Source organism: Melospiza georgiana, chromosome 5 (assembly GCF_028018845.1).
Source record: "Melospiza georgiana isolate bMelGeo1 chromosome 5, bMelGeo1.pri, whole genome shotgun sequence".
NCBI lineage: Eukaryota > Metazoa > Chordata > Aves > Passeriformes > Passerellidae > Melospiza > Melospiza georgiana.
Window position 1 is genome coordinate 19,850,802 of NC_080434.1, and position 25,492 is coordinate 19,876,293.

Here is a 25,492-nt window from a genome sequence, read left to right on the forward strand (position 1 = left end):
TTTTTTTTTTTCTTTAACATTTCCTGGATCTTTTTGTCCCAGCAGCCTATTCTGTGTGATTATCACAGCTGAGTGTAGGTGCAAACACAATGTCCTGCTCCATGCAGAGACATCTGTGTGCCAGCATTGTTAGAGGGTATGAAGTGGATTTTGTCTAGGTTTGCTCTCACTTTTTTGATTAATATTAAGCCTCTTTAGACTGGGCTGAAAAGGCAGGGTTCTGCCACTGTGGTGACTCTTTTATTGCCTTATAGGGAACAGAGACATGTAATTCACTTTTCACCTACCTTTGAAAGAACAAGCATTTATATTTTTATTTGCCTATTGTTATTCACTATTATGCATATGACATCTAGAGAAACCTTGACATCCTTTGTTTGGTGTGTTAGATAAATGGTTGGTTGCCAAAAGATCAGAGCGTCTTCAAAACTAGATTCAGGTCATTTACTTCCTTGTTTCGGCAATGGCTTTAATCTGCTTTCTATTGCATATAAGGTTCTCTGGGAAGACATACCTACATCAGGACTAGTACCTGATTCCTGTTGGTGAGGAATGAGAGATGTTTGGGGCAGTTTCTGGATCGGTACTTTGATCAGATCCATCAGATCTCCTGTGGAAGCCCAGGGGAGCTGCCCAAAAGCCATCCCCCTTCCTACCCAGCCTGATCCTGTTCTCACTGTCACTGCAAGGGAGGACAGGAGGGATTGTTGGCAAAGACAGTGGTCTCCTCACTCCTTCCCTTGAGAGCAGTAAAAAAGATTTTAGTGGTAGGATAATCTTTGCAGGTACACATGTGGCATGATGGCAGCTCTTCTCCTGGCAGGTGGTCATGCATCTGTAAGCAGTCTCATTGTGCTTAATTCACCCCAGGGTAACATCCTACCAGGGGCTCCTGCTGCAAGACAGCTCTCAGCTCTTTGCAGAGCTGCGGGGGAGGGATGCTGCATCGTTCATCAGGATGCTGTCCTTCATCTTAGCAAAGTCTCAAAGTGACATCTAGTGGAATACCTAGTCTCTGTGGGGAAATTTAATTAAACCACAGTCCCGTTATACCAGCACAAATATTGTGAAGGAAAACAACTCAACTCCTTTGACATTTTTACAAATAGGTTCAGTGGAAACTGCTGTGTTTACTTTAACTGACATTTGTTTTTTCAGTCAATTATCCCTCAGCCTTTTTTTCTTCCATAATTTATTACATGCCGCTCAGCCATAATAATAAATACAAAGTTGTTCCCCCTTTCTGTTGTTGTCTTGCAAGTCCTGCTATGAACAAATGAAATAAAAATGAGTGCCCCTAATCTCCCTTGCTTTTCCATCTCTGTGGTAGCCTCAAACTATTTATTATGGACCTTAGCAGTCTCATATGGAGCAGAGTTTAATCCCAAATGTGAACAGAAGATTAGTCTGAAACTCTAGTGGTTTTTTTCCTCATGCTTATGTCCTGCTTCAAAATGCATGAAAGACACTAAGGGTTGTTTGGGTTTTGGTTTTTGTTGGTTGTTTTTTTTTTTCATTTCAGTGGTCTTTTGAGCAAGCCCTTTAACCATGACACTTAAAAACATCTTTTAGCCAGATGACATCTTTCTTGCTTAGTTGCTCTCTCTGAACTAAGAGACAAACACTCCATCATTATTCAGTTCTTTACTTCTCACTTCTATTTTTTTGCAAGAATTTCAGGAAATCTGTAGAACTCTCCAAAGAAAATGTACCCCAAAATCCAGCTTGTAAAAGGAAGGCTCTCATAATGGGGGGTGGAATCACAGGCTGGACTTCTGTTTCCATTGGTTTCAATGCTTGGGTTGTAGCCAAAGCTGCAATGAAAAATTATTTTTCAGGTTCTTCAATGAAAAGCTGTCTGAATAGAGAAGAAACATGACCTTTTTTTTATTTAACTTGCTGTTTTAGAATGAAAATAATATGATTGCAAGGGCAGAGCATGTTCTTCACTCTTTGTCATGCAGCAGCTGTGCTTTAAGTGATTTAAGAAAAAGCAGTGAAACAACAGAGTGCACTATGCAGTCATTTAATCCATCAGGTACTGTCATGCTGCTAACTTTCCTTTGTGCAGAGAAATAATCTGATCTTTAGTTAAAATCTTTTATTGAAGCAAACCAAATATTTTACAGCCAACATTCTTCAGCTGGTCATTTTATCTGAAAATGTTTCCATTTTCTGAACAGTTATTTTTCATAAAATCCTACCGGTTGAAAGCTATTTTTCTTCCTTTATTCTTCATAACGAGCAAAAGGAGAACCTCAAGAGCTACATAAAGCTTTATATTCCATCTGGGAATCTCATCAGCCATCCACAGAAATGAAGCTATTTAAAGTAACAGTAAATAGAGATGTGAACATTTGGAATTTGGAAAGTTGAATCCACTGGAAATAAGTTATTTTTCAAAGTCCTTTTCAATATGGCTTTTGCCAATAATACAGTGAATCTGGGACATATCTAATGATTCTATAAAAATCCTTGATGTTCCATCTACCAAATACTTAGGAAAACAGAAGGACCATAAAAGAGAGGAGGAAGGAAAATTTATAGCAAATCAATACAGAAATCAGCTGTTATTTTATCAGGATGTGACAGTGTTAATTTTTTTTTTATTCCTTGTGCCTTAAAAAAAATGCTTGCTGAGAAATGCTTCCTTGCCAAAAAATGCTTAACAATGAAATATTTAGAAAACCAGTTAGGAAGAGGAATTTCCTTTAATCAGTTGGGAACTTAACAGTTCACTTATGTTTTAATTGGGATATACTGGAAAATGCCCTTCACATTACAATTGTCCTTTTGAGCCATAGGTTTACTTAGATTTCTGCAGTAAGTTCCACAGGTGACAATGGAAAGAGCTTGGCATGGCTCCTAGAGGAACTGAAATAAGGAAAAAAATAAGGAAAATCAAAACAAAAATTCAAAATGTGGTATGGGCTTACTGCCCCAACTTTTCTATGAGTCTGTTTTTCCTGATCTGATGCTAAACCTGGGTTTTACTATGTATGGATGAAGAGCTTAACTTCCCTTACTCTTGACTGACTCTGGTGGGGCATCAAAGAAATCCTCTGCCTTACATTGATGTAAAAGCAAACCAAAAGACTAACTGGGACATGTATAATTAAGTTCACCACACAGAATGCATGGGGTCACACCTTTGCTAATGTAAATTCCCAAAGGAGCTTTTTAACTGGAAAGGGAGACAAATGGTGAGAGGGCAACACAATACCCTGGGGAAAGCTGAAGTGGGTAATCCTGCTCAGAGAAGGAGTGGAGCTGAGGTTGTCTTCCCAGGTAGAACACTGAAACAGAGCAGTTGAAAATAAGAGAAAAGGATCTACAGTCTGCACTGACATGTTTTAATTTAAACACTTCAAATCAGCTGCTTTCTTTCTTTCCTTCCCTTCCTTTCCTTCCTTCCTTCCTTCCTTCCTTCCTTCCTTCCTTCCTTCCTTCCTTCCTTCCTTCCTTCCTTCCTTCCTTCCTTCCATCCATCCATCCATCCATCCATCCATCCATCCATCCATCCATCAAGAAGTTGGCAGTTTTGTACAGGTTGGTTTCATTGAAATTAAGCATTTGAACAGCTCTAAAACTGTGACCCAGAAAGGTCACCTCCATTGACATTGCAAGCACAGCAAAATAGCTGAGATATCCTACTGCAATTTTTGTGAAAAGATGAGTTCAAACCTTGAGACTGAATAGCTAATTTTGTATCAAATTATGTAAAATTATAGAACCTTTTTATGAGGTACTATTTGTTAAGGATATTTTTATGAGTTTTAAGTTTAAGGTAATTTGAATTGAATGTATTCATTGAGATAGAATTTTTAAATTGTCTTTCTGCATTTCAGGTTGCCTCCTGAAAGAAATAAATTAATGAATGATCTTTGCTTCAAATACAGATGTTTATCCTAGAATAAGGGCCAGATCTTACCAGTACAGCCCAAATCAGAGACAATGATTCTAGATGTGATTCTGGCCCTGGAAACAACAACAGAAAAAAAAAAATACAACCCAAGAGAGAACTACACCTGTGCTTGTCAATAAGCAGTTTCTTCAGAGAAGTTAGACAAGCATGTGACACAGACACTACTGCATATAATTTCTAATTTCCTGAGAACCAGTTTACTTTTGACCACCAGCAGGGTTTCTTTGTTTTTCATTAGGACATGACTAAAGCTTTCTGTGTAACCATATCCAGATTGCTAATGAAAAAATATTGTCTGGAGTCACACATGTAATCTGCAGACTGTGGGTATAATGAGGGTAGGGAGCAATGTATCAACCTGTGCATGTACTGAGTGGCTTTGTTACAATATAGGCCTCAACTGAGCCTATATTGTGCTGCTTATTTTGACAGATGTGTGTGAAAATCTGCCTCTAGGTGGAGTTTCCATAGACTAGTTCTTTCACAGACTTCAGGCCCTTTCATCTTTCCTTCCTTTTCTTTTTTTTTATTTTTGACTTAATACCCTATCCTCACTAGTGAAAATTGAATTGAATTCTATTTAACTTAATAGAAATAGCATAGGTTCTTATATTCTGGGAAATGTAATGCATTGGAACAAAATTGCCTCCATTTTTCATGTTACCCTTCAATTGCAAATGATGCTCATCGTGTACTGTCATATTTTTTGGTGAGGACTGACAGATTTCCTGAGACAGTTCTGTGCAGTAAAAGCTTATGATAAGGCAGGCTGGGCTGGGCTGTGGATAGTAACAAATCTGTCATTGCTTGTACAGCCACAAAAGCACAGACTCCTTCACAACTACAAAACCTGTGTGTTGCAAACAAAGGACAGATGCTTCTTGAAACCAGAATAAACCTGATTCTGATGATCTGGGGCCCTCTGAACTCACCCTCCATTTTTCTATCCGATGCCAACAAGGCTGTAGTAGTTGTAAGATACACCATGTGCTTCTAGGGTGCTATCCTGTCCTCTTATTTGCCCTCTGCTCTCCCATGCATTTCAGCTAAAGTTTTATCTACAAATTCCTCCTTCCAGATCAGACCTCACCTTGTTCTTATGGTGGTGTAAAGCTGATGCCCGGGGCACAGGGGGAGAAGAAGCAGAAGAGGGAAGCAATTATTCTCTCCATACGTAGGCGCTTCCTCCTTCTCTTCCACCCCTTAGAAGCACAGGAAGTTCATCCTCAAACCATATGGTACCTAGAGATATGCTGTCTTGGGGGAATGCCAAGGGCCCAGCAGCACCCTCAGGGGCCAAGGGGGTCCTTTGCCTCACCTCCTCTTCCCAAGTTTCCATGGCGTGCTTTCCTTCACAAGTTCCCTTATCACACTTCTGCCAGTGCATCTCCTCCTGGCCTGCAACACCTGTGCTGCATTACAGTGCAGAAAACAATACCCACACTGAGACAGGCAAACTGTATTTCATTTGTCAGCCTTGCACAGCTCCAGGAAAGCCAGTGGAATTAATCCACTATGCAGCCTTTGATAGCCTGTTACTGAGAGGCTGGGTGAAGGTTCTGGGGGCACTGCAGGAAGGGTCAAGGCCTTTGGATCAATGTTTGAGCGCACCAAGTTGTGCTTGAAGTAACCAGCAGTAATTATTTTGTTCCTGTGATGTGCTTGTTTCTTTCTGAGCTCTCCACTGGCAGTGATGTAATCAAAGTCACTTGGCGTGGAGTTGGGGAACACACAATGGTTTGTCTGCCTTGGCATTTGTGATCCACTTTGTTAGCAGGACCTGCTTATAATTTGAAATATATGATTTCCTTCAAAGTGGCATAGTTTTGAAAAATAGCATGTGATGTACTAATAAATTATTCAGCCTTCTGAACTGGCTACATGAAAAGCACATTTTTCCATCTGCATCTGGCTAGGCATTTGCAACTGTTTCTCTTGGATCTGTACCGCAGCCCACTTAGCCTTGGTTTTGTGACCTCCAGGAAGGATTAATGCAATATGTTGTGCAGGGGCCTGCTAGTGAAGGTCACTTGGAAGTGCAGGCCAGTGTGACATGTGGCTGCCCACCTGCTCGGTGCTTTGGCTGCAGGGAGCACGTTATCCCATGTCTCCAAACTGCCGTGAGCTCAGGCACAGCGCGTGACAGGCAGAGGGTCCCACTCCTTTCTAAACATATTCCAGTTAAGTGCTGCAGGGTTTGCTGGGGCTATTTCTCATGGGACCAGTAGTAAGAGACTGCCTACAGTCATATCTACAGCTACAGTTAATGCAACGCCACTTATAAAAGTCAGAACTTGAGACCAGACCCTTAACACCACTTCTTGTGGAGGAAAGGAGAACCTGCTGTGAGTGCTGCCAGTAGGGAGGTCCTTTGGCAATCCTGTTGAACTTACACAAGGGTTTGGTACTACTCAGCCATTAACAAAACCTCATCCTTTGAGCTTTGATTCACTTTCAAGAAGTCAATTTGGATTAGACACTATTTTTGTTGAGTTCTGTTGCAGCACTCAGGACTCCAGTCTAAACCCAAGATGTCCTTAAAAGAGGGACATAAGGATGGTGTTAGTCCAGGGCAACTGAAACCTCAGCAGCTCAAGGTAAAACTCCTTTTTACTTTCTCTTCTGCCTGGGAAATAGCATTGTGTAGTCTGCTCTGAGATAGGAAGACTTACAGGGAAGATGGCTTTTTTAGGATCTTTTTAATTAATTGTTTTCATTGTGTTACCTGCTTTCTGCACTTGGAGGTATATTTCATCAATCAAACAAGAAGCATTTGTATGTGAAATGACTACTGGAGCAGTTTGCAACAAACTTTAGAAGCCAAAATTATCTCTGTACCTTAAGCATACTGATTTTCATAGGCAGTGTACTCTGTTGTTAGGCACTGGATAAAGAATGATGATACAGACTGAAAATAAAGCTACACAAACATTTTATTTTTGTGACAAAAGCTTCTCAGGGTGCCAGAGACATAATCATGATCATATTCAACCAAAAAATATCAGGATTTAAATGCCCTGGGCCTTCATTTTGATGAAAGACTTTTGTATAGCACCAAAAAGAGAAATAATCAGTACTGCCTATGGTCTGGCATCAATCAGGCTCAAAATTATTTCTTTGCCAAGGAAAATACATCTTCCATATCTTGGGCTAGGCTGGATGTCTGATGTGTTGGTACTAGAAGAAAACAAAAATTGGGCATGTTTAGACTAAGATGAGAAGTTTGAGTTCTACATGACAAGGAAAAGGTGCATATTCTTGTTAACTCTGACAAATCTGAGAAGTTAGATTTGAATCCTCGTTAAATGTAAAATAAAAATAACAGTGATGAAGAAAGATTTGCCAGATTATGCCTTCCTATTATTTTAACGTGTGATTTAGTAGAAGAAGGAGTATTAAGAACAGGCTATGAATGAACATGATATACAGCACTTTGGCTAGACAAATCAGGCACAGATTTAAATGGAGAAAGGTGGGGGAATGAGTTATCACTTTTTCCCCACCATGTGTATCACCACAGTGGGGGAAATGCAGACAGCACAGCCATGATCGTGCCTTTACCTCCCAGCTCAAACAACTGGTCCTCAGCTCCCCTCCTTCTGTACCAGCACCACACTGTCTCTTGCTTCAGCTCCACATCCACAGTACAGAAAGGCTTTGTCAGTCGCTCCCATAAAGGCACCCAAGTTTCCAAAAAAGCTTCCAGAAAATCATAATTACCCAGCTGCCATTGGTACTACTGTCTTTCCCAGGTTGCAAGACCTGCCTGTGCATGGAGTGATACACAGGATCTCACACACAGGCAGAGAACACCTTGAGCCACTTGGCCATGTGTTCTTCTGGACTTTCCTGCTTCTCCTCCTGCCTTGCCCCCACCCCTGCATGAAACACATGGAAAGGCATCGTGGTAAGGTCTTAGCTTGTATCACACAGACACAAGGAACATACATTTGGTATAGTAGTGGCAGAATTCAGTGAGACTCAGGAGTGAAGAAAACTCATGCAATTGAGGCTGAGAAAGGGTCTTTCCGCTCAGAAGCTGTTATTGTCCCAATAATTTTGGTGGTTGGGGAACACAACTTTTTGTTGTCTTCTGAGTGGTGAATCATGCATTGCCCATACCACATAACAGCCCCTGCATGTGTGTCAGCAGATAGCCAAAGGATGATATTTCACAGCTCTGCAGTAGTTGGGCTAACCTTCTACAAGGCTCTTAACCTTGAGCTAATAAGTTTTACTCTTTCAAGGGGTAAAACATTTAACTGCAGCTGTTTACTATTTACACAAAGGGACTGACATGGGGGCCTTCCCATCATGCAGTTTGGTCCATATGAACTCTGTTCAAAAAGAAAGGAGAACAAACATTCAGATTTTATTACATTAGCAACTTGCAGAGGGCAGACTGTCCTCAGCTGTGTCGCTTGTGAACTCTTTCTTGAGCTTTGCTCATTGTTAGAGACAATATTAATTTTTTCAGTCATTTTCCATTTGCTGTTCAACACCAAACCATGAAAAATGAGCACTGACGTAATGATTGATCATGGAGCTGGGGGTTGAAAGTGAACACTAGAACTGTTGGGCTGTATATGAAAAGGGTTTGGGGTTTTTTTTCTTTTTTTTTAGATGATAATATATTGTTTGTGAATGGGTTATTTATTAGAGCCATGTGTAGCCTAAAAGGTTTGTAAAGATGATTACTAAAGCATATCCATATGTGGAATGTGTGTGCATATTTGTAAACTTGGCGATTCCTCCAGAATTTCTTTTTTAATGTTTGTAGAAAAAAGGTCTCTGAAATTGTGTAGGGTCATTCTTTTTCTTAATAGTAGACAACACATTTTCAAAACTATTGTGCTTTGCATAACTTTTAATTTAGTTCTTACATCACATGCTTATGTACTGTTATATACTTCTAAAATGATTAATTATCTAAATATTTGATAGTCTGGCATCATTCATAGCATAAAATTTCTTCTTTGCCAGCATACTGTATTCTCCAAATACTGTATTAGATCAGATACAGACTTCTTAAGGCATCTCTGTTGGAAGGTAACAAAAATTGGGCATGACTAAACTACTGTTTAGTACAAAAATTGGGCATGACTAAACTACTGTTTAGTAAATCTGGAGTGAATTATTACAATGGAAATTGTCATGTTTTTTTTTTTAATTTTGGAATCCTGGAGTATTAGATTTTTCTTAAAGAAACATTTGGCCAGATCACACTCCTGTGAGTTTTGTAAATAGAAACTTTGGAGTCTCAAGCAACAAAACAATATTCTGGTTTCCTGCTCTTAACTAGTGGGTCTAAGTGCAGAGCTGTTCCACTACTGTAAGCAGAGAAGTTCAGCTATAGCCCTGGTGGGGCTGAGAGCAGGACTTTTTCTGTCATATGTTCCAAGACACCCCAAATGGTAACAGGAATAGGTTCTGTTGGGTCTGACAGCATTAAATCAGACTTTTAGGAGATCTAAGCATTGTACAAAGGAGACCGTCCTGCCGAGCGCCTCAGAGGCAGGCTGCTATCTATTAATCTCATTTGAAAGGAAATGAGGAAAGCGGCACAGACAGGTGCTCCCTAGCAAGGCATCACAAACATAAAAGGAAATCCATGAGCTGATACTGCAGAGAGGAAATGGGCCTGTAACTCAACATTGACAATACACAACCAGTGGAGACAAACCCAGGTACTTCTGCGGGCAGCTAAATTCAGGCGCAGGGCGTTGCTGAGGCTCCGCAACCCGGGGAGTTTGCCATCATCTGCAAAACTCCCCTCGTGGCTTTTTGGAGCTGTGCAAATGCCCTCAGCTTCCTTCTCCAAGTTGCCCAGAGCAGCACTGGGCTGTCACTCTGTGGATTGTCCTGTGAAGTCCATGTCTTGAGCACCTTTGTGAATATTTTCCAGTACCTGTGTAAATTTCAAAGTAAGAAAAGAAATAGGTAAAAGCAACTTGGGAAAACAGATCTCTTTCATGTAGTTGAGAGTTTTTCAGGAAATAGGGATGTGATTAAATTATGCATTTATTTGTCTTGTTTTAACAAGGTATAATAATTGATTTACAATACTCTTATAAATGAAGGCATGGATCATTTAAATTCCTTTTCAGTTTGCCAGAATGCCTTGCTGGTTTGGACTGGACTTAAGAAAGATCAAAAAGTCATGTCACAAACCCAGCAAATATATAGAATACAGGTTTACTTGAGAAAAAGATCTAGTAAACAGAGCAGTCTGAAACTAAATGAGAAACTTAAAAGGGATTTGGGAAGTCAAGCACTGGAAGCTATGATTTGGTTCTCATGTTAAAAATAGCATCTCCTTCACATCTCTGTAGGATCAGGCTTATTTCAAACAATTCTAGTTTATGGAGACTATTCTATGGAAAAATATTTAATATATTAATTTTCCTTTAGGCAGACATTTCAGCTGCAATAATAAACCATATCTAAATTTCATGAATGAATTAATTTCACATCAAAGCTATGGTTTATGCCCATAAAAAGTTTCATGTTACAGCCCAACATGGAAAAACATTTAAATATCCTGGAAGCATTTAATTCCCAAAATATGCAATAAATGTACTTGAAAAAGGTATGAAGTGTGATGTCAGTGATGCTGTCATTTATCTTCAGCTAGCTATTATTTTGGGGAGCAATTTAAGTATATAAATAATTGTAGATTTTTTAACTGCAAGTTATGAAATTATATAACTAGCTTCTTATTCTTCAGCTTGGTCATAAACAGTCTCTAATTTTGTACCAAGTATTTTATGGAGGAGGTTTGGAGGGGGTTGCAGTAACTATGTATGTGATTGATGCCAGTTTAAAAGTCTTCAGAGCAGGTTTGTTTCTTTTTTGTCAAAGATCAGCACTAGTTACACAAGGTTTAAACCATTATTGAGTACTTAAAAATTTCTTACCAAATGTCTGTATGATTGTGTTTTCTAGTCTAATATTTAACTGGGCATCAAAGCAGGCTCTAGGATTTTTTGTGTTCACAGAAATGAAAATCAAATCTTTACTAAATTCATCACATTAAATCCTTGATACATCCCATTGCTTGGTATATTGCTCTCAAGGAAAATTTACCATTCTATTTCTGTCTTAGATTCTTTCATTTACTTCCATGACTTTTTGTTTTGTGATTGTCTAGGGCTTCTTTAAATTCTTTGGATTCTTTAGGATCATTAGTGTTAAATCATTGCAGGTTGTCCTCTGTACACCGTGATGTGAACTTGCCCAAGACATATTGGTGACTACTGTAATGTATCACTTGATCAACTGCTCCTTCCCCTGGGCTTTTGTACCTTCTGTCTGAACTTTTATTACTGCCTGTTAAATTATGGCAGTACCATTAGTGCCTAACAAATGTCTTTGTTCTCCTGGAATTGTCACTGTTTGTTGGTCTTCTCCCAGCTGCTGGGTAGGTAGTTTCCAATTTTGCCAGATGTAGTAGTTTGCCAGTTTTTCATCTCAGACGCAGCTCTGGCTTGACTTTGTTAAATGCAGCACCAAAAGTTCTCCAGCATTGTGCCAAGATATTTTCCCGCCTCTTTTACATTGTTTATTGAGTGCCTCTTTTTCCTCTTACCTAGATGGTCTTGTACACTAGGGGAGGAGTGTAACAGAGATTACTTTAGAAATGTTTTCACAAATCCTGTTAGTCATTCATTCAGATTACCATTGTTACCAGTATGAACTCTAATCACTGTATCCATTTCTCCCTTGCATACCACTCCTTCAGTATACATGTATGATTTATTTTATTAGCTTTGCTGACAGTTAAAGGTTTCTGGCATTTGAGAAAGTAAGTGTTGGCATTCCCAGTCCTGTGATCATGAACTACAGATAAGTATTCCCCTGCAGATACTCAGGGAGAATTGTGTTACTTGCTGACTGAGCTGATAGGGCTGCAAATATATATGCAATGTAAATACAGGTTTTGAAAGCACCAGTGAGCAGTTCCTTCCTTTTTTCATTTCAAATTATATGTGAGAATGTCTGTGCCAATACCAGTAATTCTTGCACAACAAATACCAAATATCAGGGATTTTAGACTGAAGTGGTATAGAGTAAGAAACATCATTGGGTACTTAATGCTTGCTAAAGCATCATAGTCACATTTCTCAGAAGAACGTGACCTCAGTATAAGGTGGCCTTTTGGTATCTATTGTCTTGCTGGTAGGCTGCCTACCTCCTTGCTGTGTCACTTGGCAATCCTTTTATACAGAACTCCATCTTCAGTAGAGTAATAAACACCAAAAGCAATGAAATGCATGAGATACAAAGGTTTTTCCAGTGAATTGTTTTGCTTTGAGTCTCTATGATCTGTACTGCATGTCTGAACCAAAGTCATGTGGCCACACTTTTGCCCATATACACAACTGATGAGGACAGATCACTGCAAGGTTGCAGTTTTTCAGGTTGCAAAGGTTGCAAATTTTAATTCCTGATTACTACAATGTGATTATTTGCTCTAGCTGGTTTCTAGTCAGTGTAGGACTGAGTATTAGTGGTACTCTAGGCTGAGTATTAGTGGTGTAATTTTAGAGCCACTGGAGGGCTGGGGATAAGAGGGAGTGAGAGGAAAAAGGAATCACTTTTTATGGATTGACTGTTTGGCAGTTGTCATCCAAGTAAACACTGAGTGTAAACTATTCAAGCTGCACCACACCTTTCTAGGCACCTGTATGGGCAACACTCATTTCATTTAATTGAATGATAAAAATGATAAACAAATGAATCAGATGGATAAACAGAACACGTCACCAGCCTTCCTGAGAGCAAAATTATGACCCTCTTATTGACCCTCTTACTTTCATTCACATACTCCAGTGCTAGTCGAAACATCTCTCCACTTTCCTAGCAAAAAATTATCAAATCCTAGATAAGAGAAAGAGTGTATCAGGCCCAAGCACAGCTCATATATTTTGTGCAAATGCTGGAGGGAAAACTGGAGAATACCTGAATGACTGTTTTATTACTGAACAGAACTCTTTGTCTAACCTGTCAGCTACCTGGCTGGGAATCTCTCATCTTGACACAATAACGAGAGAACCAGTTTTAGAAATGAATGCTCAGATGCTGAAAAAAACAAGTCCCAACTCATATGCTCCAAATGTCACCTTTCTGTTTAATAAGGTGTAATTTAGATGCCAGTTGGGTGGAGGTTTCACCCCTTGCTTTTTCACTTCCAGGTAAGCATGTCAGTGGGTAGAGATGTACATGCCCTGCAGCTGTGGCAGTCTTCCTTGAGGACAAGCATAAAAAGGATTAATGACAAACACTTTTTTTTTTAAATATTCCTCCCCTTGGTTGGTTAATTTTCTACTCAAAGTTCTCATTTTATTCATTTGACTCACTCAGACACTGCAGTAAGGTTTAACATTGGAGTAAGGTTTAACACTGGAGTAAGACATAAAACTCCCTCCTCTGGGAAGTGTGATAATGTAGCTCTCACGGTTGCAACAACACTGTCCCAAGTTACATTTCCCCAGGCTCTGTCCATTCATTTTTAGGAAGTCAGACAACAAAACTGCAAATCTTTTCTCCAAAGCCTGATGAGCCTTCTGCATGTGTCAGCTGTCTGTCAGGTTGCTCCATTCAAGTCTGTAGGATTTGTATTCTTCTCCAGAAAAATTATCTCACTTGTTTTGTCTGAGGTGCCTTTTACACCCACAGCTGGAATAAGTGTGCATGTGCAATCCCTGTGATTTTAAATGTCAAAAAAGAGAGATGTTGGATGTGGGCCCAGCTTCAGAAAAAACACCTCTTCAGTAATTTGTGATTGCAATGCTCGTGAAGGTTTGACAGCTCTGCAGGCAGAGACCAGGTTGTGGCTACTACAGGGGTGAGTGATAAAAGAACCCTCCATCACTTGGGCACTTCCATTCTACGTGGGCACAGAATGGAAGTGCCCAAGTACCTTGAAACTGGGCAGTAGCCCTCCCTCAAGGCATCAATTCTCTATCAGCAAAATGAGTGGAGGTATAGAGGGACTAAGAAAAATGTGGGAAAAGCTAATGATGATGAACATAGGATCAGTTTCTGTGCTACCAAATGAAACAGGTCAAGAAGGAGGAGACAGTAACAGCAGCCTGAATCAGTGGCTGGAGTCCAAACAACAAAGAGGCACAAGGTGAAGGTGACAAGGAAGGGATACTGGCAGATACTGTGCATCAGCATGGATGGAGGGGAGAGACACAAGCCATGTAGGAAACAGAGAAGGATGGTTTCTTGGAGAGGAGAGGGAGTCCCATCCCAATGAGAATGACAGACTCTTGGTGACAGAAGGACTTTCCTGAGGGATGAGTTGATCAATTAGGTAGCTTTACTGCAGCTTTTCTAGAGATGGATGAAACACTAGCCCAAGGTAAATCAATTGCTGACAGAATCTGTGTCCTTCCTTAGATCTTGGCAGGCATAGCTGTGCCTCAATAGGGAAGGGAACTTTGTCAGAATTTGAATTAAGCCAGTGGTCACCTGTTTCCCTACCTGTAGCTTTTTTTGTTTCAAATATGGCCCTTATTCAGTTTTATTCACAGTTCTCAAACTTTATTAAATGTTCTTCTACTGGCCTTCTTGTTGATCTTGGACACTACATACCTCAATTTGTACATCTTTAAAGTAAACCTAAAATAACTCATCCAAGGATGTCCTATCCACTAATATGTGGGAGCTCTTAATTAGATTAAGTTACCTTTCTAAAAATCAAAATATTCTTGTAATACATTTCCTTTCCATTTGAAATCCTTCTTAATAAGTGTTGCATACAATTCATTAGATGTGAGTTGTCACTTGTCTACCTTATTTTCAGGTTTTTATTTGACTGTAGAACAATTTAAGTAGAATCCAGAAAATACCAAGCATTTGTCTGATCTGTCTCTGATATTGAATAGGCACATTATAGGAGTTGTGCCTATTCAACCAGGACGTGTCTATAATGATGACAGGTCCTGACTTTTTGAAAAAACAAGGTTAGCTTATCTGACACTAAAATCTCTGGCTCTTACACCCAAAATTGAGAAGCCCACTGAGTGTCTGAGAAGCATATGTTCCAAATCAGCTGCCAGTAAACGACCGAGCAAATGCATGGAACAACTTAGACATTCTTCACACTTTGCAAATGCAGACACTTTTTCTTATTTTTAAGTTTTTCCTTTGCACTTATTTTCATATGGAAACCTCTCCAAAAGCCAGGTAACATGGTGCACAATGGGAAAATAGCACTGAAAGTGATTGATTGCAAAAACTGGAAGATGTATTGTGTAATCATACGCCGGTAGAAGGAGCAGGCAACATGACTTGGTTTCCATTTCAAATAAATAGACAGTGGAACAATCAAGTAACTGCCAAAGTAAATTAATTCAGCATGGTTGGAACACCAGCACATCGCTGCCTAAGAGAAGTTTGCTGTCACAAGTTACAGCATCAGCAGTGAAGGACACAGATTTTCTGTTTTATTTTTCACTTTCTGAGCCACATTCTGCTCTCTGTCAGTCTAACTGACATCTGGAGGAACGCTGCTGAGTTCACTCAAATTAGTCAAAAGTTTGAATTATTGTAAAACAGATCAAATTCCTGCCCACTGTCCTTGAACCCCTGGGATATGCAAAAGGTATGATAGACTCTTTCTCGTGGGGATTGATACACTGATTTAACTGTTCCAAACAACTTCTTTACCACTTTATGAGCTTTAGGGGAGAAAGAAAAAAATCTTTTACCTATGATAAAGTGATAGAAATAAAGAAGTATTAGTAGCTCTCCATGGAAATTACAAGAGGTCCCAAGGCCATATCAAAGCACATTATTTAAATTCTTTTGGCTTTCACCCACAGAGCTGAACTTCTCTTCCAACATGTCCAAATCTGCATTTGATCTTGTAATTTGAGATATGGTAAGGTAGAGGTTATCATACCCCTTTGCTTTGAAATCTGTCACAGAGCTTCTTGTAAAAGGCTTTGATTTTGTATAAGGTGAATATAAAATCACAACATGCACAACATGCTTGACACCAAACACTCTCTTTACAAACTTCAGCAGTGTTGTGCAGGTGTGAGCAAGGATTTACCAACACACAACGTTTTTTACCAACGCACAGCTTGTGTCAGAAGGGCAGAGCACTCCAAGGATATCGCAGCCTAATACCTGACATGCTTTATGTGAAAGCAGGACACTCCTTCATTAGCTGAAGGTCACAGATTATAATAATGCTTGGCACTTACAATCCTGGAGGTGTTGTACTCCATCTAATTAAAATTGGCAGATATGTCAGCTTTTATGCATAGGGAAAATAAAGTCGAGATTTCCCTAAAGGCAGAGATAGAAGAGGAAAGAATTCATAGGCACAGAATCCTAATTCTATTTTTCCTTGGTACCCAGTTCTTCCTCAGATTCCTGACCAAGCTTTCTAATAATAACTTCTTGAATTTCATTTTTAAAAAAAAGAGGAATAAGTAGTAAATCTATCATTTATACTAAACAGGGCGCAATATTTTGAATAGCAAAGAGTTTTTTCAGGACTATGAATAGAAAAGCAAAGCATAACACCCACTGGTGTTAAAATTCACAGGCCTATTACAAGCCAAAAGTTATAGCTTGTTTTTCTTAATACTACATACACACCTTCTTTCCCAGAGCAAAATCTTGGAGTATGAGCAGAAGCACTACATATTCACCCTCCTGCATTTGTGAACAGCTAACACATTCATCTTATACAGACTTTGCATGTCAATGCATTTATTAAGCTGGACACCATAGCATTACTCTTTAGCTTATATTAAGCATGGAAGCAGAAGGGAAACCCAAATCTGAACAATTCCATTTTAATATGTTTTATTCTTTTTTCTACCAAGTTTTTCTAATAGATGCGTACTTCATAATGAAATACCCAATTATTCAGAAATCACAGCTGCATGAAGCTCACTTCATTTGGGAGTACAGCTATCCGTCATTCTTCATGCTGGTACTACATGATGTGAGAGGTCTCCACAAAGTCAGTTCCCTTGGTGTTCTCCATGCTCATTTGAGGTTGGCTGTTACTGATATTTGGAGCAGCATTGGTCATATCCCTGAGCTGCCAACTGAAGGGACACATCTCCTTTGCTCAGAAAATTCCATGACATCTACAAAGGTGTCCTGGTTTAGGGCAGATTTGGGAGAAATTTGCCTAGGACAAAAGGTAAAAAAGCATTTTGGAATTTCTCTGCAAGCACAGACAGTCTCAGCTCAATCTGGCAGAGTAACACCACTGATCTTCAGCAGACCCACTTACAGGAGTGGGAGCAATGCCCAAGTGTTCTGCATCTTTGGGATGAAAGCTGGCAGTATTAATCCATGCAAAATGCCATGGAACTTGGTTTAAGTGACAATGTATGTTAAGGCCTATGTATCTTATTAATTAATAAAGAGAGAGGCTGTAGAGTGCAGAGTACATGCACTTGGCTGGCTGTAGCTTGCAGCTCATAGAATCTGTTATTCTGTGTGGTAACAGCGCTAACTAGAAATGTTTAAATAATCACATGTATTTTAGTGTGTCTTCTCTGCTCTTAAAATTGAACACAAGATCAGTTCTTGTAAAGAATTTTCTCCATCTCATTGCACACTGGCTTGGAGAGTGCCTCAACTTTTAATAAATACTGTGGACTTTTCAAACCATCTTCGCACTCTTAAAACATTGTGCAAGCATTGTCTAGAAACATCTGAAATCTATGGAGACATCCAAGTTCAGTAAAGTGCATTATATATGCCTCTTATCCTTATTCAGTGTCTATAATTTCAGTCCTTCTGAAGATAAGGAACACACAGAGCAGGCAGCTACCCCCACATAGTTGTTTTGTTGCTACCAACTTGCTTAATTTGTTCAAACCGTAACAAACAAGAAAGTAATTTTTAATAAAAAGCAACAACTATGGACAAGATTAATTGTATCAAATTATTATTTTTTCAAGAAAGCAGAATGTTCCCTTACAGTGTCTTGTACCTCCTTGTTTTTAAAACAGAGTAATACTCTGGAATAATTTTTCTTAATAGGCCACGTGTGCTTAAAAAATAGTGAAAATGATAGTGTGGAAAGTTGAGAAGCTTTTCCTCAAAGCAGTAGGTAGAAAATATTTCATGTCAGAATGTGAAAGATATTTTTTTGAGTTGAACAAGCAGGGCCAGTTATTTATACTGAAAAATTCCAAAGATTAAGCTTCTGCTTTTTAACGTCTCAGCCCTAAAATGTATGTGATATATGTGTTCAGTTTGTTCCTTTTTACATTTGCCCTTTAAGTGCTGCATCCATTGATAGCCATTTATAAAGCACTTGAGTGCTGTGTGTTTTAGCAAAGCTAACAAGAAAGAGGTTTTAGATATAAGGACTAGTGTTTAAAACAACCTTGTGAAATTGCTGGTTTCTGTGTACTGCCAAGAACCAACCTGGGGTGGGAGGGGTGCAGGGAAGCTTCAGAGGAAATCTTAAAGAAATGAGCCATAGCCAATGCTGTCATCAATGCCAGTGAGAGTCAGACTGGCAGTTTAGTCGGGGTTTAGCTTGTGTCTGGAATTTGGACACCCCTGAACACAAATCCTTAATTCCAGGGAGCTCTGTAGCTGACTGGCACTTGAGCCAGACATACAGACATGGAGTGGTTATCCTGCTGCAGATGACATGTCCAACCTTTGGAGGAAGTAAGGGCTCAGATGGATGCAGAAATGACAACTATCTGCTTGTTTTGTCCTGTCACATGAGATGGCCAGAATCACATTTATCCTCCTCTGTGGATTAATCACATATCCTTCTCTGTGGATTCACAGATATTCTTTTTTTCTCCATATTGCTCCTGCAAGGAGTCATTCTTGTTGCTGAACAAGGCAGGAGATGTTGCAAAAGTGTTCAGTACTCTAGAGATGTGTTTAAAATGTAAGCCACCAGGTTTAATGAGGGGACAGGCCTTTTCCAGCAGCCACCAGGTTGCTGAAACTTTTTGTTTACCTTGTCTTGCTTGGTCTTGCAAGACACCTTTTATGGCAAAGGTGGCATGTAACACAAGAGTTTCTGGAGATGAGTGCACATCTGACCCGCAATGATTTGATTATGGTGTTCATGGAGGCTGAGTATGCCTGAAATGCCTGAAAGTGTAGTTAATCTTCTGTGTTATTATCCAAACTGGTCTGCCAAAGTCATGAAATTGAGGTTGGGGTTCAGTGAGGCTTGCCAGAGCCTTTATCAGCTGCTGAGGAACAGAGTTCCAGGGGGATTGATGGGAATTGGTGAGTCTTGATGTTTTCTCTGCATCAGATCCACATCCCTTTCAGGATAAATATTGCACCATTATTGATACAGCTTTCAAAAATTTAGAATATATTTGCAACCTTTTTTTTTAACCTAAACTACAAAAGCCTTGGTCTGAAACACTTCAATGGCATGATAAGCTGTCAAGAACTGGTGGCCTAGGGCCACCAGTTAATAGTCCCATAGTTAATAGTCCCATTAGTTCCCAAGAAATGTCCAATGATCAGGGTTGCTTGATTTGTAGTAAACTGTCAGGAAGTTTCTCCCAAGCATGTTACTTTCCAAAGTGTGTCCTTTAAAAACCTTATTAATATTATTTTTGACCTCCCATTCATCCTTCTCCTGTCATACAACAGATGAACTTCAGTCTAGCATGAATGATGTCACGTGTTCATCTAGCAGGAGTCCTCATCAGCATTGCTCTGTTGGTCAAGGCAGTTGTTCTACCATGTTTCAATAAAAATGAGAAAAATGCCTTTATCCTCATTTCTCTGTGAAGCACAATTTATTTGGAGGATAAGCCTAGACCTGTTATGTTAATCATAAATCAATTATATTTATCCCAAACCTGTAAAGCATGAAAATACCTTCTTTCCTAATTGTAAAATCCAGTAGGATATTCACAGTAATTAAGGCTTGTTTTGTACAAATCATAAACTCATATCATAATGATTAGAGCTACAACAGAGTATTTCTCTGTCTTAGAATATTTGAAATGTCTGTTTCAATTGCAGTGGAGGTTTGGGAATTTATTTATTTTTGATAGCTAAAGTAAATCCTTTCCTGAACCAGGTTTTCCCTTTTTATTCCTCATGTAGCCTTTTGAATTTAGTCAGATTTTACATGACATGAAGAAAGTGCAAAGGGAACTGTGAGGTTAAGCCTGTAAAATACTGTCTCTGCCCAGTACCATTGGCCATTGATTTGGAAGATAAGCACCTGCAATATTGCTCCTTACACCTTTAGTCAGTAAATAGATTATGTCAGTCAAGCTGTCCCCACTGTTTGTTATTACTAGCACTTGAATCATCAGGCTCAGACCTCCTCAGTGTTAAGGAATGTACAAGGAGAGTCAAAAAAGCTCACAAATAAAGAAAATATTTTAGGAAATAAATAAATATTCTTAATTCTGCTATATGCATAAGTGGCTGAGATGCAAAGTAAAGATACTTAATTGTCTTCATGATCCTTATCTTTTGCAGTAGGGTTTTTGGAGGGTGGTTTTTTTTGTATGTTCATTGGGTAGCTTAGCTGTTTGGAGATTTTTTAGGGGGTGAGGAGGGATTGGGGGATGTAATTTACAGTTCTGACCCCACCTGGTAAGCAGTGGTTTCAGCTTATAGGAAAACAGGAAAAGTTTATTTATCTAAAATCTGTAGTTTCCACATACTATTCCCCAACCATGTCTAAAAATTGGCTAATTGTGAGCTTCAACACCCTTAAAGCAATTTAAGCCATTTGATACTGAGGTACTGGGTTTGGCTCACATTGTGACAAACAGTGCCAGAGAATAAATTCTCTGCATCTTTCCTCACAGTTCAGTTGCCAAGATATCAAATAAGTACACTTCTGCTTATGAGAGTGCTCATTTCATTGTCAATGTCTAGAACTCAAGCAGCAGAAATATCCCATTATTCTGTGTTCATTATTAAGTGTGTGTCATGGACTTATTTCTCCCGTTCATCTCGGACTCTGTGGAATGTAAGCATGATCTTATGGTCAGGCCCTGCTGCCCTTTGGCCATAAAGTACTAAACTGTCAGAATGAATGGAAACAGGTGTATGCAGAGAAAAAGAGATGGCTATATCTGAAAGAGTGGTTTTGATTGTTGTAGGCATGGTTGAAATTAAACCTGGCTGAGAAGAGCAACCAAAATTTTTCAGGCTCTTTTGTGCACCACCATGGCTACTGACCATCATGCTAGCAAGCATGTTAATAAAAGGGCATTTCTAAAATTCCCTCTTCATGACAATATCCAAAACAGTTGCGCGTTATTTCTTTTTGAAGCTTCTGGAATATTTTGTCTTTGTTGTGTCAAAACTTCCTAATGAATAGGTCAAAAGACTCAAATGCAGCCTTTATATTTCTTTCAGTTCCCTAAAAATTTACTAAAATCAATCCCAGTGTGTGTAATTGCCAGTGCTGGAAAACAGGCACCTGAAGTATCCCATCATTTCTCAAGCACTGTGAGGTCTGCTCTGCCTGGCTCAGGCTCTCTAGGTACAAAGTGCACTTTGAGGTTATGTGCTCTTCCTACAGGCTGATGCTATTATGTCATCATGGATAAAAGCAGCTGCTATTTGAGTCAAAGTACAAATATGATAATTAATTTTACAAGATATATAGCATAATGAAAAACTGCATCACTACAGACAGCTTTAAATTGACAGTTCAAGTCTTTTGTTATCCTTTTGGTGGGGAAAGAGGGACATCTGGTGGGAGGTCTTTGTAAAAAATTGGGCAATGTGATTTTCTATTTGCAGTGGGATACAAATCACTAGAGAAGTTGTATATTCTGTGTAACCTATGGACTTTGCATAATTTCTAACCAGGAGAGTTGGTTAATTAATTTGTACCAAACCCACACAACAAGATGTCATGCAGTGGTGCATACTGTAAAGCCCTCACTTCCCTTTATCAAGTTCACAAAGTATGGCTAAGGCTGGATAATGTCCAGTACCCTCTTGTAAAGAGATTTTCACAAAAGGTCTGAGAGAAAAGTGGTGGGATGAAGACTTATCCAGAAAAAGCACTTCATACTTTTTGTTCAGAGTTAGAAAAGAAATATTAGGAATCCTCCAGCTTGCCTGAGTACATAAAAAAGCAAGATAATGTGGCATTACTAAGCCTTGAGTAGACATCTTCTAAAGGATTATAACCGACTTAATCAACCTCTGGGAATGCAACAGGGCAGGAAGCAAAACGTACACTTATACTTGAGCATGACACTTAAAAATAAAGTGCAGCAGATTAAAGGAAGACATAAGAATGTGGCACATCTATGTTAAAATGCCCAAGATGCTTGGGCCCATCGAGTAAATAATAACTAAGGATTGCATTTATTGATAAAGAAGAGGACAACTACAAGTCTTTGTTGTTTCCATCTTCTTTGGTCCTTTCCTAGCAACAGTCAATCTGGAATATGTAGCTTCGCTCCTTCTGCTGCCATTTCAGAGCTTCTGTCACATTTTGGGAATGATCCCCTGCAGAAAGCATCCTACAACGAGGTGGCTTCAGGGTCACAGCAGTCACAGGGTGAGAGCTTCAGTCTTGCTGTGGGAGGAGCAATGCTGGAAAATCATTCCCTGCACAGCTATTGCTGCATGGGGCATTGAAGAGAAGACAGCCAGCATGAGGTGAGACCTTGCTGCAGCTCCTCACTCTGCCAGGTTCTTGCTTCACAGCTGAGCTGTCTCACCCACTGCAAACTGGGTGAATTTAATTTCCTGGGAATTCTGTGACAGAAACATTTCACCAAAGTCAGCATAAGAGATCTGTTGCAAGCTGAGAATTGAAATGAGTGTACTTCTTTTTCCCCCTACTCCACTGCTATATTTCATTTCTTTGTCTAAACCATTTCATAGTCTGTGTCCCATGGCAGCACTGTTACAAATTTAGATGTTTTTTTAATATTTCTCTTTTCTCACTAAAGGATTCTCTGAGTGCATTCCAGATTTATCTGCAACCTTTAAAGTGCAGTAAGGGACTATCAGTGCATCTAATTTATGCTTGCATTTGTGTTTAAGTTGTCATTAGCATAAGGTATTAAATCAGATTATGATTAACTTGCTTTTGCAAAGCTAAAGCAGAACTTTCTAAGATCAAGTGCAACTCACTACTCTCCAAAAATTATTTCCATATAAAGTATATTTATTAAATGTGCTGAACTGTTATGGAGTTCCTTTAAATTTATGAAAAGACTCAGAAACTGCTTGGCAAGAATACTTGAAATGACAATATATATCATAAATGCCTTTCATACTATATAAAGAAGAGCATGTATAAAGAGCAACTAAAAAAGTTTAGCATGTTCACTTATGCTATGAGTATAATATAAGCCAAGCTAACCTCATTTTATATGAGGCCCTTTTTTACTCAAATATATCACTAAGCTTTATTTTATCTGTTGCATTTTCATTATTTTTGGCCAAATCTGAAGTGAGAGCATTCAGGCTTCTAAGCCGCCTGATAGAGAGGAATTTAAGAATGGAACAACATTCAGAACTGATGGATACATAATTTATTTTAAAAGATGGGCTCCTGAGCTAGCACAAAGAAGCAATGCTAATGTTGTGATCCTATCTGGAATGCACATTGTAATTGTCTGGACTTTTACTGCAAGAAAGTTTTCACTTCTCTCTTTCAAAAGCGAGTGATGTCACAGTTTGTTAATTTTGGCAAACAGAGCAGTTTAGTTTTGAAACATGCTACAACTGGCAAGATAAGCCATTAGGAAAATTATTAGAGCTAAGTGGCCTTTTACTGTCAAACAATGAAGAGCACAATTAGTTGCATGAAATCTTCAATTCCCACTGGTTCTTGTAGGGTTTCGTATTGGTGATGCAAACTCATTTTCAAAGGCAGGGTCTCCCAGCTGATGGTGGAAAACAAAGCAGCTCTGTAGAAGATCAGTGCTCATCAGTTACTGCACCCATGACTCTTCAGCAGTGCTTCATGACCATTAATCAAAGAATAAAGTTTTAGCACTGAATCTGAACTTGCTCCCACATTTGACAGGGTGACACAGGGAGTGGCAGCTGTGCCATTTTTGAGAAAGCCTCAGTGAGGTTGTTCTTCAGGGGAGATTACGTTGGCTAAGCTGTATAACTTAACATTTTCAAGACTTGACCAGTTCAATTGACTAGTTCATGGAGTTTTTCATTCTTAGAAAGGTAGTTGAATTTCATCAGCAGCCTGATATGTTCTTCTATTTCTACCTCATATTAGTCTAATGGGATTTTCTGGTTTTCTGTGGGACATTGATTATTTATGATTTGCTTGTGAAAAATAGTGAAAAATACCAGCCTTGATGGAAAATTCATCTAGTACCTTGTGGTGGATGTGCCTTTCTGAGAGCCACAGTAGTTTCACAGCCAGGGTAATTGCTTGCTCTACCAGAGGCCAGCTGGAGAGTCCATTAATGCTTGGTGAGGTGTACAAATGGCATCATCCCTAAGGATTGGTGAGAGTTCCTTACAGAGTCCAAAAATTAAAAGGTTTTCATGACTCTCCATTGTGTATGTGAACATACGAATTTTCAAAATACCGTCAGATCATTTTTGTGGAAATGAATCCATTGGTAAACCTGTTCTTTGTCTTAGTTGTGCAATTTTAATTGTCCCAGATTGTTGCATGAAATAACAGGTGGTCAAAATGTAGTTGCATTAGGAAAAAGATAGGTCCCTTCTGGTAGTAGATTGCAGAAATCTCCAGCTCAAAAAATAAGTGAACAAGTGTTTGCAATAGACAATTTATGGATATAAAAGAGATACTTTCAGTGATTTGGGTTAAAATCATTGTAGAGTTAATGCTTATCCACTCTTTTCTTAGGAACAGGGCAATAAAGAAGATATATCTATTTTTTCTTTTTAATTGAGATTACGTGTCAAATCTTGAAAAAACAAATCCAAACTCTGTCGAACTCTACAAGCAGAATCCATGACAGATTAATTTTTGGTATGGATGCTTATGAACATGACACACAACTGGACCCTCTGTAGCAGACTGGCTCTCGGTGTAAATTACTCGTGTGCAACACGTACACAGCTTAAGGTGTGCAATGCATGCATCCATACTTTTCTTCATAAACTCTGCATAGGAGTCTTCCATCTTCCTGGGAAGTTGACTCTTTTTCTTTGGCTACAGAGAGGTGAAAGATACTCTGTGGGAGAATTCAAAAAAGGAAGCATTCATTTGAATTGAAAACACAGACAGGAAAATACGTGACATCTATGGCTCATGAGTTTATTTCCAAGGGATTAGCTGATGAGATTTTTAGGAATAAATACAATGTACATTAGGTTTAGAAAAGGCTTTTCCCTAGATTACTATAAGAACATTATGCCATTGATTTCTGACACTGGATTTGTAAACTTAAAATGTAGTGTTGAATTGGTAAGCACAGCTTTCATGCAACTTAAAAATCATCTCATGCAGTAATTGTTTCAGCTGTAATTCTGACACCAACAGAAGTGTAAGAAGTGTGATTTTTTTTCTAATTGTATTATGATTTGGCTGAAATTGTTTCTTTCAATGTAATTCCATAGAATTAATGAAGGTGCACTGGAAGAAAA